The sequence below is a fragment of the Triturus cristatus genome, chromosome 10 (genome assembly GCF_964204655.1).
Source record: "Triturus cristatus chromosome 10, aTriCri1.1, whole genome shotgun sequence".
In the NCBI taxonomy this organism is placed as follows: domain Eukaryota; kingdom Metazoa; phylum Chordata; class Amphibia; order Caudata; family Salamandridae; genus Triturus; species Triturus cristatus.
The window spans coordinates 46,360,786-46,378,027 of record NC_140593.1 but is presented as its reverse complement, the minus strand read 5'-3'; positions in this window follow the sequence as shown (position 1 = coordinate 46,378,027).

Sequence of the window (17,242 nt, the reverse complement as noted above, 5' to 3'; positions counted from 1 at the left end):
TCCCATTGTGTGTGCTGGTGAAGCAGAGTATAGCATCGCCCGTTGAGTATGTTGGTCAAGCAGGGTATAGGGTCGCCCGTTGAGTATGCTGGTGAAGCAGGGATATAGGTTCGCCCATTGAGTATGCTGGAGAAGCAGGGGTTTAGGGTTGCCTGTTGAGTATGCTGGTGAAGCAGGGGTTTAGGGTCGCCTGTTGAGTATGGTGGGGAAACATGGGTATTGGGTTGCCCGCTGAGTATACTGGTGAAGCAGGGGCATAGGGTCGTCCATTGAGTATGCTGGGGAAGCAGGGTATAGGGTCACCCATTGAGTATGCTAGGGAGGCAAGGTATAGGGTCACCCATTGAGTATGCTGGGGAAGCAGCCTATAAGGTCGCCCATTGAGTATGTTGGTGAAGCAGGGTATAGGTCCTCGCGTTGAGTATGCTCGTGAAGCAGGGTATTGGGTCACCCGTTGAGTATGCTGGTGAAGCAGGGTATAGTCTGGGACCCTGAAGCCATGGATGAGGCAGTTGTAATGGACAGCAGCAGAATGGTTCTTCCAGGTGTGGGCACCGGGCACAGCCCAATCATTCTGCTAGAGGGTCGTATCTGTGAAGAATGAATGCCAGGGCAAAGCCGCCCATTGTGGGTGCCCTCCGTTGTGGCCCGATCCCACACTGTGATGCGTGCCTCATTAAAGGAGCATTGAAAATGCAAGGCCAGCGTTAGAATGGAAGTCATCCACCCTAGGGGAGTAATCCCCTGCGCTACTCGTCGGAACCGTCTGGAACCGAACTGTACTGCCCCTGGGTCCTATTCGGCATGTTGGGCTGACCCTTTGTTGGATTACAACGTCTCTTAAGTACACAACATGCCAGAGTGCGACCAAAGTGTCCTCACAAAAGCTGGAGAGCAGGCTGCACTGATGCGCCTCGGAGACGCCCTCATATCTGAATTATATAATAGTATATATCAGGATAACATTGTCAGTAAGACGATTTAAAGTTTTCATTGAAAAAAGAAAAAAAGAAAGAAAAAAAGAAAACAGACTGTGAGAAGGAATCATCGCAAAGTATGTTTTCCCTTTCTATGATTGTTTGAAAACCATGTGATTTATTTATACTTCCTGGTTTTTTGTACACTTTACTCGTGAGCAAGGGATTGCTATCCCGAAACGCGTAGAGTCGGTCGTTTGGCCTTTGTCCAAATAAAGAACTGGTTTTGAAAAGCTCAAGAGTTGTCCGTGGCTGCTGTGTTGTTCGAGTATCCAGGAATATCAGCGTCTGGTTTATACATTGAGGATTGCCACCTCGCTACAGACCGCCATCAAAAGTGAGTGAGGGGGGAGGCTAACGCCAGCGTCAGCTGGGATTGCGGATTTATATATATATATATATATATATATATGTATATATATATATATATATATATATATATATATATATATATATAGATATATCATCACACAACCAACGAAGAATACTTCTTGAAGCCCAAATCTGAGGAATATCAGTGTTTTATTCTATCAGAATTGCAACATTTCTTTCTCTGACACGTTTCAACTGTCTGATCGGCCTTGTTCACAGGTGAGCTGAGTAATAGTGCAGGGTGATGTTGGCCTTAAATCCCATTAAGGGATCAAAGTAAAAAACTGAAAGCATTTCCTACTGAGGAGACTGCAGTACATGAGGAAATTAGGAAACTTCATAACAAATAAAGATTGCCACCGGAGACAAAAGAGCCCAAATGTAGCCCAAAATCACCCAGATGTAGCCCAAATATAGCCCAATGACAGAAGTGTGCAAAACACTTATTATTTTGTGTTTTTGCAGTGTTATATAGTGCAGACTTGTCAGGTATTGGAGTGCTTTACATGAGCATTGGTTACATCACACAAGAACAAATTCCTTTTTTTTGTAGACATGGGGAGACTAAGTGATTTGACCAGAATCACAGAATGTCGAGCTGAAGCAGAAACTCCAACCTGGTTCCCCAGTTGCAAAGTCTGCAGTTCTGGAAGTAACACCACATCCTCTCCCCTAAGTGCAACATTTAATCAAGTGGTCAACTGGATAAAAAAACATAAAGGTAACAAATAATTTAAAAGTGCTTTCTCGCTATTTGAAAACTCAGAAAATATGTCCTTATTTTAGTCTTTTAGAGCACTAACCATAATTTTGATGCCAATAAGACCCTCTCATATATGTAATTTCTAAAGGAAATGCTCTAGGTATTACAGTTTTGATTACATCAAGATGACGTCAGGCGTTCCACACTTTTGTAATAAATATAGAATGTTAGCAATCTAGTTGTTCATTAGGATACTGTTGAGAGGCAGAGACCAGGGGCACGGACTCTGAAAATTGAAGGCAGGTAGGAGGGTGCAAAGGCAACAATTTAACCACACTGAGCAGGCAGGAAGGGCCGTGGCAGCACAACAGACTATGAAGTGCAGTGGAAAGGGGGGCAGGGGCAACAAACCAACAACACAGGACTTGCAAGAGAGGCTGTGGCAATGTAATAGACTATTGTGGGCAGAAGGAAGAGGCAATGGTAGTACAACCATACATGCCAACAGACCCGATTCAGCCAGGAAATGTCCAATGGTTTTAAGCTCAAATGGGCTTTATATTATCTGTCTCCTGTCTACAATCTCCTCTTTTTCAATGTAACTCAAAGGGGAAAATCAATACCACAGTTTTTTTTCAAAATCTCCCTCTTACCAAGTTCAAAATGTTCGCAAGTATGGTACATTGGATCATGGAAGGAAATGGGGTAGGGACATGGACTTGGATAACAGAGGACAGGAGGGACATGGAGAGGTGCACCAAACTGACCCTGCAGGGCAGGCATCAGGGTTTGCAGCAGCACAATACACCACACAGGGCATGCGGGACAGGAGTGCAGCACAACAATCCATAGAAAGCAAGAGGGAGGGGACAGGACCATGCACATGGACAACAGAGAACAGAGGGGCAAGAGGCAGGACCATAATGGACAGACAGGAGAGAAAGCTGCAGGAGGGATGGATCAGGGGCATTACAATGGAACAGACAAGCCAGGAGGGAGGGAGTAGGGGTCTGCACATGTAAACAGAGGGCTGGGGGCAAGGGGGCAGGGCAGGAGCCGCAAGATAGCCATGGAGGTCAGGCAGGATGGGCACTAGAAGGAAGACACACCATGAAGAGCAACAGTGAGACTGTGATGGCATACACACAGACCATGGAGGGAAGGTGGGAGGGGTTCAGGGGCAGCTAACTGACCACACAGGGAAGGTGGAAGGGGCCATGGCAGCACAGAAGACCATGCATGGCAAGTGGGAGGGTTAGTGGTAGCACAATGGCTATGATGGGAAAGAAGGAGGGTGCAGGGGCATGCACAAAGGACGATGGAGGATAGAAGGGAGGGTCAGGACCTGTGCACAGACAAGAAAGTTCAGGGGAAGGGGCCTCACAACAGACCGCACGGGGCAGGCAGGAGGAGCAGTTGCAGCACAACAGACCAGGGAGGGCAGAAGGGTGTGGCAGTACAATGGACCATGTAGGACAGGAGGAAGAGGATAGGGGCATGGCATGTGTACAGGCAGGGTGGAGGTGGCAGGGACAGGTTACAGTCATCTGACAATGCTAGGCAGGTGGGAGGGGAGTGGCAGCTCAACAGAACACTCAGAGTAGATAGGAGTGGCAGGTTCATGGAACATGGTGGGCAAAAAGGATGGAGCAGGGGCATACAGAAAGACATCGGAGGGCAGGGGGAAGGAGAATAGGGGCAGCAAGCTAAGTACAGAGTTTAAGCAGGAGGTCAATGATGGGGCATAGAATTGGGCAATGGAGGGCAGGAGGAGTGGACTGGTACATCATATTAAATTGAGGGCAGTGGCAGCACATCAGACCATGCATGGCAGGAGGGAGGAGGCTAGTCCATGGATTCACACAACAGAGGATAGGGAGGAGGGGGATGGGGCAGCAAGCTAACTGTTCAGAGAAGGCGGGTATTAGGAACTTTATTGTTTTTAAAACGTGTGTCTATGAGAATTACTTAAAATATGAACAAGTATGCAGCATAATCTCACTTTTATTCAGGAAGAAGAGGACGTTTGTGACTGTGACTCCAGGCTCACTTGGCAGAAACACCCCCTGACCCTCCACCCCCTATCGCAAAATGTGATGCCCGTGAAAAGGGTAGGTGAACACAGTGTTATATAGAACATAGTCCTTTGAGCACGATTGAAAATGAAAACTAGATATAGTGTATGGTATAAACTATGCACCAAAAAATGTGATATAAGATGAACCGGGCGTGAAATATAATATGCAATACATTGTGCGCAATGACAGATTCATTGGAGAGCGCGAGATAGCACAGGCACTAGCGCGTGCTATGCGATATGCACCTTGGAGTGTAATATGCACAGGGCAGTGTTGTGTAACCTAACTAGTCTCTAAAGTTGTAACATAAAATATGTGCTGGGGAGTGTAACATTGCATATGCACTGTGACAAAGATATGGATCCCAGATTGTAATATGTATGGCATAGCACTGTGCGTTATAACATAGGCCTTGAGGAAGGCACGTTAGATGGGGCAATATAACCCATGCGAAGACAAGTGTGGCATGACATATTCACTGGGTATGTGTTACAGTGCACATGGGCTAGAGAGTGTCATAGCATATGCACTAGCTAGTGCAATACAACACAGAGGTGTGTGGCACTCAGCAGGCAATGGTGGGTGTAACACAGCATTGGGCTCTGCCAGGAGCGCGCTGTGACTCTCAAGTGATGTTCGTCCCCTTTCCAGAGAGTAAAATAAAAAGTATTACACATCCGGCAGTGGATGTGTGTTTTATTAACCGTGAGGGGGGTTTCTTGCATAGTTTTGGTTGAATTTTTGTTGAATCCCCTTTGAATGGCTTGGTGTGCATGTGTATTAAATGTGCCCGTCAATAGCTACCCATGTTTGTATAAATAAACGACAAGGGTGTCTACCGGGATTAGGCACGGTAGGGCATCAGACATGTCAGAGCTTCACTAGTGGTGTGAATACATTCCACGTGGATTCATTGTATGCATAGTCGCCTTTTAATGAATATCACGCAAATCGTCATGGTGATAGGTACGTACGGTTTGTCCAGCATGTCCTAGGTGTGTCTATAAATATATATTTTTTAAAAATAATAAAAAACAGTGTCCGGCCCTGGGGATTGGGGTAAAAAAAATATAATTAGGAGACAGGCCCTGGGGGATGGGGTCATCAGGGCCAATAAATTAGAATAAGAAGGGGAACCACACAGCCCCCCTTCTTAAAAAATTAAAATAAATAAAAGACTGGCATCGTGCCGGAGGCCACGCCCCCCCTTGCAGCACTCTGCAAACGCGCCCCCTGGCGAGTTGTAAGTTGGGGAATTAATTCCTCTTCAATACTGAGGGTCCCTGAGGGCCAACTAGCCCAACAGGCATCTCCAGTATGCACCAGGGAGCTGCGCTGCAGACAGGTGTTCTGAGGCCAAGCCCCTTTTTACACCTCTCTGCAACGCAGCTCTGTGGCGCTTACTGGAGGTACCTAGTGGTCTAGTTTGACCCTAGGGACCCTTAGGATTCAAGGGGACTTAATCTCTCAACTTAGAACAGCCACAGGGCGCGTTTACACAGTGGTGAAGGGAGGGGACGGGGCCTGAGGTGACGTGTGCAAACACGCACTATGGCACGTTTTAAATTGGGGATATAATTTTCCTTCAATACTGAGGGCCCCTGGGGGCTAACTAGCCCACCAAGTGCTTCCAGTAAGCGCCACGGAGCTGCATTGCAGATAGGTGGTCCAGGCTGTGCCACTTTTTACACCTCTCTGCAACGCAGCTCTGGGGCACTTACTGGAGGTACCTACTGGACTAGTTGGACCCTAGGGACCCTCAGGATTCATATGAACTTAATCTCCAAACTAAAAACGGACACAGGGCGCGTTTACACATTGGTGAAGGGAGGGGACGGGGCCTGAGTTAACGTGTTCAAAAACGCCCTGTGGCCTGTTTTAAGAGGTAGTTTTAATCCCCCTGCCCTATTATATACTAGGGGCTTACAGAGGAGGTCATGCTAATCACAGGGGGACCCCAACGCATAATGTTCCCTAGTGTATGTAGGTGTTTTCACTGTATTCTAAGTGTCTTTTAACATAGCACTGGCTCTAGGACTGGTTAGTCTGACTCAGTTACCACCAGTATCCGTCTGAAAAAGTTGAGGGTACAGGATGATTTTGCAACAAGGCTTCTTTCTGCTCTTCATTTTGTTCTTTCTGCACGTTATCCTTCTTCCTGCACTTTTCGTCGTCTTTGAGGACTTCTGTTGCTTCTTTCTGCACTTCTTTTTTTTTCTTTCTGTGCATTTTTTCTTTTTTCTTTACATGTCCTATCTCTGTAGGCATAGTTAGAAATTAGCATTTAAAAAACCTTTGAAATTCAAAGAAACAACCATAGGTTTCAGGCACGTTATAGTTAGGAATTAGCATTTAAAAAACCTCAGAAATTCACTGAAAAAACCATAGGTTTCAGGGGTGTTATAGTTAGCTGGACTTTTTACTTGTACAAAACCATTGAAATTCCCTCGTTATAGTTAGTTCAGCTAACTATAACTCGTGCGTCCGCAATGCACTGCTGTTGACGTCACATATTACATCACTCATGACATGGTCAGTGACATCACTCATGACATCACTGATGACATCTCAAATGACATCACTGATGACATCACTGATGACATCATCCTTGTGATAGAGTGGCAGACCTCCTCTCCCCCTAATATAACCTTTGATACACACATTCAAAAATAGAGACTAAACTTTTCAAAACAATGGACATACCAATACCAGTTACAACAACCTCTTCAGTAATTCTAAGATCCACATACACATCCACTCATTCACCAACAGTCCTATACAGTCACTCATACATGTATTCAGTTCACCATATGTACTCATACACCTATACATCCTGTTACACAATGCCACTCATCCATAGAGTTACTCACACACATAGTCGCTCATGCTAATAAAGAATCAAACATACATTTATTTGCATATACAGTTATACACACACCACCACACTTACTTCTACAGAAACTTACACATAGTTAGTATTTTAAACAATCACTTATAGAAACACATACTTATTCATACAGGAACTCTTTCAATCTCTCACTCTCACATATACTCACTTATATACACCAATAGTCACATATACTAGTTTGAAACATATGTAGTTACTCATAAAGACACTATTGAGACAGTCATTCACTCACTAACACACCCATACACTCACTCATCCACCCATACAGTCCTGCACACATGCTGTCTTCAACACATACAAAGAGTGAGTCACTCATTCATGCACCTATGCACTACGTAATACCCCCCACCGAACCATGCAGACACTCAGACTGATACTCAAAAAACCAACTAATAACCTATATAGACACCCATGTAGCTACTCACCAACCCATGCAGCCACTTATACACAAAGTGAGAGACTGATACAGATATTTACATATTTAAACATTACTCACTAAGCCATGTATTCACTATGATATACTTAATCAGTCAGTTACACAATCAATTTTTCAAAAACAAATCTTCCATTTAGACACTTATATACCCATTTATTCTTCCATCGACCTTGAGATATACATATATAAAACATATTTAATTTTCAGAAAAGCACACATTCACTGGATGATGTCATCAGTGATGTCATTTGAGATGTCATCAGTGATGTCATGAGTGATGTCACTGACCATGTCATGAGTGATGTAATATGTGATGTCATCAGCAGTGCATTGCGGGCGCGCGAGTTATAGTTAGCTGAACTAACTATAACGGGGGAATTTCAATGGTTTTGTACAAGTAAAAAGTCCAGCTAACTATAACACCCCTGAAACCTATGGTTTTTTCAGTGAATATATATATATATATATATATATATATATATATATATATATATATATATATTCACTGAAAAAACCATAGGTTTCACACATGTTATAGTTAGCTGGACATTTCACTCGTGAAAAACCATTGAAATTCCCCTGTTATAGTTAGTGCAGGCAACCTATAACTCACGCGACCGCAATCCTCTGCTGATGACGTCAGATATTACATCACTGTATTTAGACACTTATTTACCCATGTCTTCTCCCATTAATCTTTAGCTATACATATATTACAAATATTTATTTTTAAGAAAGACACATATGTCATCAGTGATGTAATATCTGACGTCATCAGCAGAGGATTGCGGTCGCGTGAGTTATAGTTGATGTCATGAGTGATGTCACTGACCATGTCATGAGTGATGTAATATGTGATGTCATCAGCAGTGCATTGCGGGCACGCGAGTTATAGTTAGCTGAACTAACTATAACAGGGGAATTTCAATGGTTTTGTATGAGTGAAAAGTCCAGCTAACTATAACGCCCCTGAAACCTATGGTTTTTTCAGTGAATTTCTAAGGTTTTTAAATGCTAATTCCTAATCGATCGGCCTTGTTCACAGGTGAGCTGAGTAATAGTGCAGGTTGATGTTGGCCTTAAATCCCATTAAACATGTCACCTTCTTTTCAGAAAATACAACTTCCACATTGCACCCAAAACATAAATACTTTCTGTGTGAGTACACTATCACTTTTTGTTTTGCTTTATAGCATTGAAAACATCATGTTATTGTGTAGTCCAAGTGCACATAATGTTCAATCATAAAAAGTCACACATTAGAGGGAGGCTTTATTTTGTATTTGCGTTCTCGCTCGATATCATGCTGCCGGACTCACATCCATATTGTAATGGTCAAACACCAGTTCTCAGAAATGGCAAGAGGAGACACTTCTCCTGCTCCCTTTCTCACCTCAGTGCTCCTTTTGCCAGACTTCATCATAGTGATGCAAAAAGAGGCACGAGGGACATGCTCCCCAAATAGATCCAAACAAACATCTCCTTTTGCTAGGCGCCCTCAACCCTGCAGGCCGGATTCGTCTAGACAGGCAAGGAGTGTCCTGTCATTCAAATCACCACAAAACGAAGATTACTTCTCGAAGTCCATATCTGAGAAATATTGGTGTTTCATTCTATCAGACTCGCAGCATTTCTTTCTCTGACACGTTAGGGTCATCTGTGAGTAAGCTGGGGAAGCAGGGTTTAGGGTTGCCCACTGAGTTATCTGGTTAAGCAGGGGTATAGGGTCACCTGCTGAGTATGCTGGTGTAGCAGGGCTATAGGATTGCTCGTTGATTATGTTGGTGAAGCAGGGTATAGGGTCACCCGTTGAGTATGCTGGTGAAGCAGGGGTATAGGGTCATCCGTTGAGTATGCAGGAGAAACAGGGTATAGGGTCTCCCATTGAGTATGTTGGTAAAGCAGGGTATAGAGTAGCCTACAAGTATGCTGGGGAAGCAGGGTGTAGGGTTGACCGTTGAGTGTGCCGGTGAAGCAGGGTATAGGTTCGCCCATTCAGTATGCTGTTGAAGCAGGGTATAGGGTCACCCATGGCATTGAGTATGCTGGTGAAGCAGAGGTATAGTGTCCCCCATTGAGTATGTTGGTATAGCAGGGTACAGGGTCACCCTTTCACTATGCTGGTGAAGCAGGGGTATAGGGTCACCTGTTGAGTATTCTGGTGAAGCAGGGTATAGGGTCGCCCATTGAGTATGCTGGTGAAGTAGGGGTATAGGGTCACTGGGAGAAGTTGGCCTGGCATATGCTGGTCACTAGTTATAGTGGCCACCTTTCACCAGTCCAATTTGACTCTTATGGTAGATAGGTTTAAGACAACCTTTCAAAAAAAAGCTATCCTTGTGGTAGCTGTGGAGAGCAGCCTTCAGGCTAAGTCTCAGATGAATGTAAAGCAGCTTGTTTTACCTTATAATCTCTTGAATTACCAAATGAAAGGACACCACACAGGTATATATATATCAAATATATATGTATTTATTACTAGACACACACTACTAATCTTTTTATGAGATTAGAAGTCAGGAACATATGCAAATATCAACGTTTCACAATAAGTTAAGCACAAATATGGCTGGGGCCCTAGGAGGTACCAGACCATATACTAAAAAAGAGGTTTAGGAATGTCGACTTGCAAGGGGACAAGGCCTAGGGCCTGTAGAATCGCTGGGGCTTCACTAATCCACCCAAGGCAGGTAAGTAAAAGACTCACGGGAGATGCGTGCAGTGTGAGAACACAGCCGCGGGTTCCCTATTGATTTCAATGGAGCAAGTCGCGGTTGGATTTTTAAAGTTTAAGGGTACTTCTAGGAAGTCTACAAGCAAGTCACTTACAAGGTAAGTAGTTCGAGGGCCAACACCCACTGGAGCACTGGAGTGCATGACTTACCTCACCCAGTGAAGCCAGGTGCATAGGTGTCTTTTGGTGTTGGGTTGCGTCGTTGTTTTCAATGGAAGCCGAAGAAGTTTTGCTGCTTGTGAAGACTGAAGAAGTGTCCGGTGGAATCCAAGGCTGGATTCAAGCTGAAGAAGATCTAAAAGCAAAAGGGACAGTGTTCACAGTCACTTGCCAGTGACCCGGGGCCAGGAAGATGGATGCCCACGGAAGTCGGGTGATTTCAGGTGATCAATGGTGTTTTGACTCTTCAGCCACGAGGTCCAGGAGGCGTCGAGGACAACCAGGAGCTGGATTCGGAGTGTCACACAAAGTCTGCAGCTTACTGAGGTGTTGGCAACCGGATTGGAGCCAACAAGCCTTTGCAACAGAAAGTCTTGTAGAAAATGAAGAAAGTCAGTGGCGCAGACGAGCAAGGTCTGAGGGACTCACCCAGCAAGGGTAAGTGAGGGCAGGCCTGGAGAAACCAGGGGAGCCCTTTGGTTTGATGAAAAAGTCTTCAGGGGACCCACAAGTCAACAGGCAAGGGATTGCAAAGATGCCTCATGAGGATTCACTTCACAGGAGCCCACAGTCACTCGGGATGAGGTAGGCCTCTGATTTTCAAGGGAAATACTGCTGGAGGCTTGGACCACACGTGGTCCAGTGCACAAGTTCGTAGAACATCGTGAAGGGGTTGCACTTGACAGTAGTGCAAGGTACCTGGGTATTGCTGTTCCTCATCACTCATGGGGTCCACTCGCCTCAGCTTTGCTGGGGACTCACAATAGCTGTCGTGAAGTCAGGAAATCTACTTCTGGGGCTGCACGGACTTCGGACTCTGACAGGAGCAGGAAAGTTTGCGACTGTTGATTAGAGTTTTTGGTGCCTGCAAAGCAGGGGAGTCACTCCTTGACTCCAAGGGAGATTCTTCTGTCTTCCAAAAATAGTGGAACGTCGAAGGGCCAGGATTCTTCTTGTAAAGTGTCATCCAGGAATATCTAGTTTGCAATGGCAAGGGTTCCCTATTTTATACTAAAAGAAAGGGAGGAACTAGCTTTATGACCACTCCTCTAGGAGGGTCAGGGTAGGGGGTGGTTACACCCACTTCCCTTTGTCCGTTTCACGCAAGAGCAGGGATAGGTAGCCCCTGAACCGGTTTGAGCTGGCATATGCACAGAGGAGCCTACTGCTCCCCCAGTGCAGGACTTCAAAGCACTCTAGGAGTGCACCCACCCAGCCCCAATACACTAAATCTGGTCTGGAAGGTGGTGACACCTCCCTGTGACAGGATGCCTATTGTTGGACCTCTTCCACTGCGAGTTTCAGTCAGAAGCAGGAGGGCAGCCCAGTGTCTGTGCTGGTGGTATCCATTTTGTGATGCCATGGCTCTTTCAGATTTCTACCGTGTTTCCACAGTGGGTACATGTCATCCCCTCTAGAAGGGTGGGATCATACTCCCACACCAGTTACTGGTGTGGGGGTATGATTCCAATTTGTTTGACACCAAACACGACATGTTTTGATGCAGTCATTCCAAAGTTAGCATTTACCGGTAGGTTATAATGCACTTAAGAGTATATGGTTTAACCGCATCCACAAGCAGCCACAGAGAATAGACTCTGACAGCTGCAGAGGGGTCCTGCTCATGCAGAGGCATCCCCTCACATTGTAAACCAAGCACCCTGCCCTCAGGTTTGATAGCGCCTGCCTTAGGGGTGACTGATAGGTTTATATATGTGTGTATGGTGAGTTATAGGAACCTATACCTCAGTGAGGAATGCTAACACTACCTCACCGAGGCTGCAGTAGCAGGCATGTGGTGTCAGATTTAGTCTGCTTCCCAGGGGTGGCATAATACATGCTTCAGCCCTTGGTAGGCCCGTGAAGTACCTATGCCCTTGGTACCTAAGGTACCATATACTAGTGGCTCATAAGGTACCACAGTATCCAATCACTAGTGAATCTAATATGCACTCCACGTTGTTTAGAGAGAACAGAGAGACTGGGGCCCTGATTAGCAGGGACCCAGCCAGACTATAGCCAGAAACCAGTGTTAACATCAGAAAAATTGGGGGCAACATAAGTGCAGATCCTACTCTCCTACAGTCACCCATAGAGTAAGCTGATGAAGAAGGTTATAGGGTCACCCATTGAGTATGCTGGTGAAGCAGGAGGTTAGGGTACCCCATTGAGAATGCTGGTGAAGCAGGGGTTTAGGGTCACCCATTGAGTATGCTGAGGAAGCAGGGGTATCGGTTCATCTGTTGAGTAAGCTGGTGAAGCAGGGTATTGGGTTGCCAGTTGAGTATGCTGGGGAAGCAGGGTAGAGGGTCACTTGTTGATTATGCTGGTTAAGCAGGGGTATAGGGTCACCAGTTGAGTATGCTGGGAAAGCAGGGTATAGGATTTTCTGTTGAGTATGCACGGGAAGCAGGGTATGCGGTCTCCCATTGAGTATGCTGGTGAAGCAGGGTATAGCGCCGCCCGTTGAGTATGCTGGTGAAGCAGGGTATAGGGTCGCCCATTGAGTATGCTGGGGAAGCAGGGTATGGAGTCTCCCGTTGAGTATGCTGGTGAAGCAGGGTATGGGGTCATCTGTTGAGCATGCTGTTGAAGCAGGGTATAGGGTCGCCCATTGAGTATGCTGGTGAAGCAGGGTATAATGTCACCCTTTGAGTATGCTGGTGAAGCAGGGGTATAGGGTCGCCCGTTGGGTATGCTGTTGAAGTAGGGTATAATGTCACCCTTTGAGTATGCTCGGGAAGCAGAGTATGGGGTCTCCAATTGTGTATGCTGGTGAAGCAGGGTATAGTGTCACCCACTGAGTATGTTGGTCAAGCAGGGTATAGGGTCGCCCATTGAGAATGCTGGTGAAGCAGGGTATAGGGTGCCCATTGAGTATGCTGGTGATGCAGGGTATAGGATTGCCTGTTGTGTATGCTAGAGAAGCAGAGTATAGGGTCACCTGTTGGGTAGGCTGGGGAAGCAGGGTAAGGGGTGTCCCGTTGAGTATGCTGGTGAAGCAGGGTATAGGGTCGTCCGTTGAGTATGCTGGTGAAGCAGGGTATAGGGTCGCCCATTGAGTATGCTGGTAAAGCAGGGTATAGGGTTGCCTGTTGTGTATGCTGGAGAAGCAGGGGTTTAGGGTCACCCATTGAGAATGCTGGGGAAGCAGGGGTATAGGGTCACCCGTTGAGTTATCTGGTGAAGCAGGGATACAGGGTCGCCCATTGAGTATGCTGTGGAAGCAGGGGTTTAGGGTTGCCTGTTGAGTATGCTGGTGAAGCAGGGGTTTAGGGTCGTCCGTTGAGTATGCTGAGGAAGCAGGGTATATGGTCACCCATTGAGTATACTAGGGAAGCAGGGTATAGGGTCACCCATTGAGTATGCTGGGGAAGCAGGGTATAGGGTTGCCCGTTGAGTATGCTGGGGAAGCAGGGTATAGGGTCTCCCATTGAGTATTCTGGTGAAGTAGGGTATTGGGTCGCCCGTTGAGTATGCTGGTGAAGCAGAGTATAATGTCACCCTTTGAGTATGCTGGTGAAGCAGGGGTATAGGGTCGCCAATTGGATATGCTGTTGAAGCAGGATATAATGTCACCCTTTGAGTATGCTCGGGAAGCAGGGTATGGGGTCTCCCATTGTGTATGCTGGTGAAGCAGGGGTATTAGGTCGTCCGCTGAGTATGCTGGTGAAGCAGGGGTATAGGGTCGCCCGTTGAGTTATCAGGTGAAGCAAGGGTTTAGGGGTGCCTGTTGAGTATGCTGGGGAAGCATGGGTATTGGGTCACACGCTGAATATACTGGTGAAGCAGGAGTATAGGGTAATCCGTTGAGTATGCTGGGGAAGCAGGGTATAGGGTCACCCGTTGAGTATGCTGGGGAAGCAGGGTATAGGGTCACCCATTGTGTATGCTGGGGAAGCAGGGTATAGGGTCGCCCGTTGAGTATGCTGGAGAAGCAGGGGTTTAAGGATGCCTGTTGAGTATGCTGGGGATACATGGGTATTGGGTTGCCCGCTGAGTATACTGGTGAAGCAGGGGCATAGGGTCGTCCATTGAGTATGCTGGGGAAGCAGGGTATATGGTCACCCATTGAGTATGCTAGGTAAGCAGGGTATAGGGTCGTCCATTGAGTATGCTGGGGAAGCAGGGTATAGGGTCACCCATTGAGTATGCTAGGGAAGCAGGGTATAGGGTCACCCATTGAGTATGCTGGTGAAGCAGGGTATAGGTTCTCCCGTTGAGTATGCTCGTGAAGCAGGGTATTGGGTCACCCGTTGAGTATGCTGGTGAAGCAGGGTATAGGGTCACCCGTTGAGTATGCTGGGGAAGCAGGGTATAGGGTCACCCATTGAGTATGCTGGGGAAGTAGGGTATAGGGTCGCCTGTTGAGTATGCTGGTTAAGCAAGGTATAGGGTCTCCCGTTGAGTATGCTGGTGAATTAGGGTATTAGGTCGCCCGTTGAGTATGCTGGTGAAGCAGGGTATAATGTCACCCTTTGAGTATGCTGGTGAAGCAGGGGTACAGGGTCGCCCGTTGGGTATGCTGTTGAAGCAGGGTATAATGTCACCCTTTGAGTATGCTCGGGAAGCAGGGTATGGGGTCTCCCATTGTGTATGCTGGTGAAGCAGAGTATAGCATCGCCCGTTGAGTATGTTGGTCGAACAGGGTATAGGGTCGCCCGTTGAGTATGCTGGTGAAGCAGGGATATAGGTTCGCCCATTGAGTATGCTGGAGAAGCAGGGGTTTAGGGTTGCCTGTTGAGTATGCTGGTGAAGCAGGGGTTTAGGGTCGCCTGTTGAGTATGCTGGGGAAACATGGTTATTGGGTTGCCCGCTGAGTATACTGGTGAAGCAGGGGCATAGGGTCGTCCATTGAGTATGCTGGGGAAGCAGGGTATAGGGTCACCCATTGAGTATGCTAGGGAAGCAAGGTATAGGGTCACCCATTGAGTATGCTGGGGAAGCAGCGTATAAGGTCGCCCATTGAGTATGTTGGTGAAGCAGGGTATAGGTTCTCGCTTTGAGTATGCTCGTGAAGCAGGGTATTGGGTCGCCCGTTGAGTATGCTGGTGAAGCAAGGTATAGGTTCGCCCGTTGGGTATGCTGTTGAAGCAGGGTATAATGTCACCCTTTGAGCATGCTGGGGAAGCAGGGTATAGTCTGGGACCCTGAAGCCATGGATGAGGCAGTTGTAATGGACAGCAGCAGAATGGTTCTTCCAGGTGTGGGCACCGGGCACAGCCCAATCATTCTGCTAGAGGGTCGTATCTGTGAAGAATGAATGCCAGGGCAAAGCCGCCCATTGTGGGTGCCCTCCGTTGTGGCCCGATCCCACACTGTGATGCGTGCCTCATTAAAGGAGCATTGAAAATGCAAGGCCAGCGTTAGAATGGAAGTCATCCACCCTAGGGGAGTAATCCCCTGCGCTACTCGTCGGAACCGTCTGGAACCGAACTGTACTGCCCCTGGGTCCTTCCTATTCAGCATTTTGGGCCGACCCTTTGTTGGATTACAACGTCTCTTAAGTACACAACATGCCAGAGTGCGACCAAAGTGTGTCCTCACAAGAGCTGGAGAGCAGGCTGCACTGATGCGCCTCGGAAACGCCCTCGCGCAGCCGAGTATTCTGAGCGATAGCTCTGTCCTCACTCGCACACACGTCACTCCAGACCCCAACACACCCTGAGTACATTGACAGTTTTAGGTGACACGAATTGTTGGGGTCGCCGCCAGTGTTGGCAAAGATCATGCTACTAGGACCTTACATAACGCCAACTGACAACTCAAGGGCTTCTAGGAGCTGCCAGGCGCTGATGAGGTACCGCGGTATTCATTCATTCCAGCTCATGTTACGGTGCCCGGCGCCCGGTGCAGCGCCCAGCCTTCCGTCTCCGTCGCACCCGGGCATTCCTTAACCCCCCCCCCCCCCCCATCTCTTTCCCCCATGTTTCCCACCTCGAGTACTCCCCCCCCATACACACACACACACACACACACACGCACAGCTGTTTTTAAAAATAGAGAGAGAGGACGCGTTGCTTCCCCTAAAAGAAACAAAATAGTCTTGATTCTGGGCTGAATAATTGATGCCGCTACAGGCCTTGTCTGCCCGGGCCGGGGGTGAGGGCTCGCGGCAGATCCGTCCTGACAGGGCCGGCTCGCCTGCTACTCATCCCTGAAAGATGCAAACGAGGGGGCGGGGCGTCAGGAGGACCCCCACCCCGAGCCCCCGTTTGAGGATAATTGGGCGCAATGATCTCTTCTCCTCTCTGTCTGCGCTCCCCGCGCAATCTGCGTGGTGCTGGTGGGGAGGAGGGGGGGGGGGCGGGGAGGAGGGGGGGGGGCGGGGAGGGGGGGAGGGCATAGCCAGCGTCGCCCTCCCCACATGTCAGTACTTGACTTGAGCACTGCCGTCACAGGGTGAACCTCAGCAAGACCCCGTTCCAACCCAACCGACCCCAAGGCTGACTGAGCATCAGCCACAGTCTACCAATAGGGCAACCAACTGGGCTCGTAAAGGGGTGTGAGGGGGTGAGTGCGGGGGTTGGAGAGGGGGACAGTCTGCCATTCAATTCTTGAGAGTCCATTTGCAGATGGGACTGCAGATGCTAGAAATCATATGTAATGAAATGCTGCTGGCCGAGGCACCCACAGGGGGCCACTAGAGAGGGCAGCACTCTAGTGTCGCCTGGGCACCCCACACCCCCCGCCTCCTTCAGGGGCAGGGACTCTGGTTGGAGTTCCCCCCTCTCCAGCCTGGTTGCGGCGCACGAGGGGCGTCACTTCCTGGGCGCCCAGGACTTGGGGTATATAGCCCTCCCTCACCATTTTGGCGACCTGTTTTGATCGCCGTACACGCCGTGTTTTCACCTCACCTCTGACGCTGTTTGGTT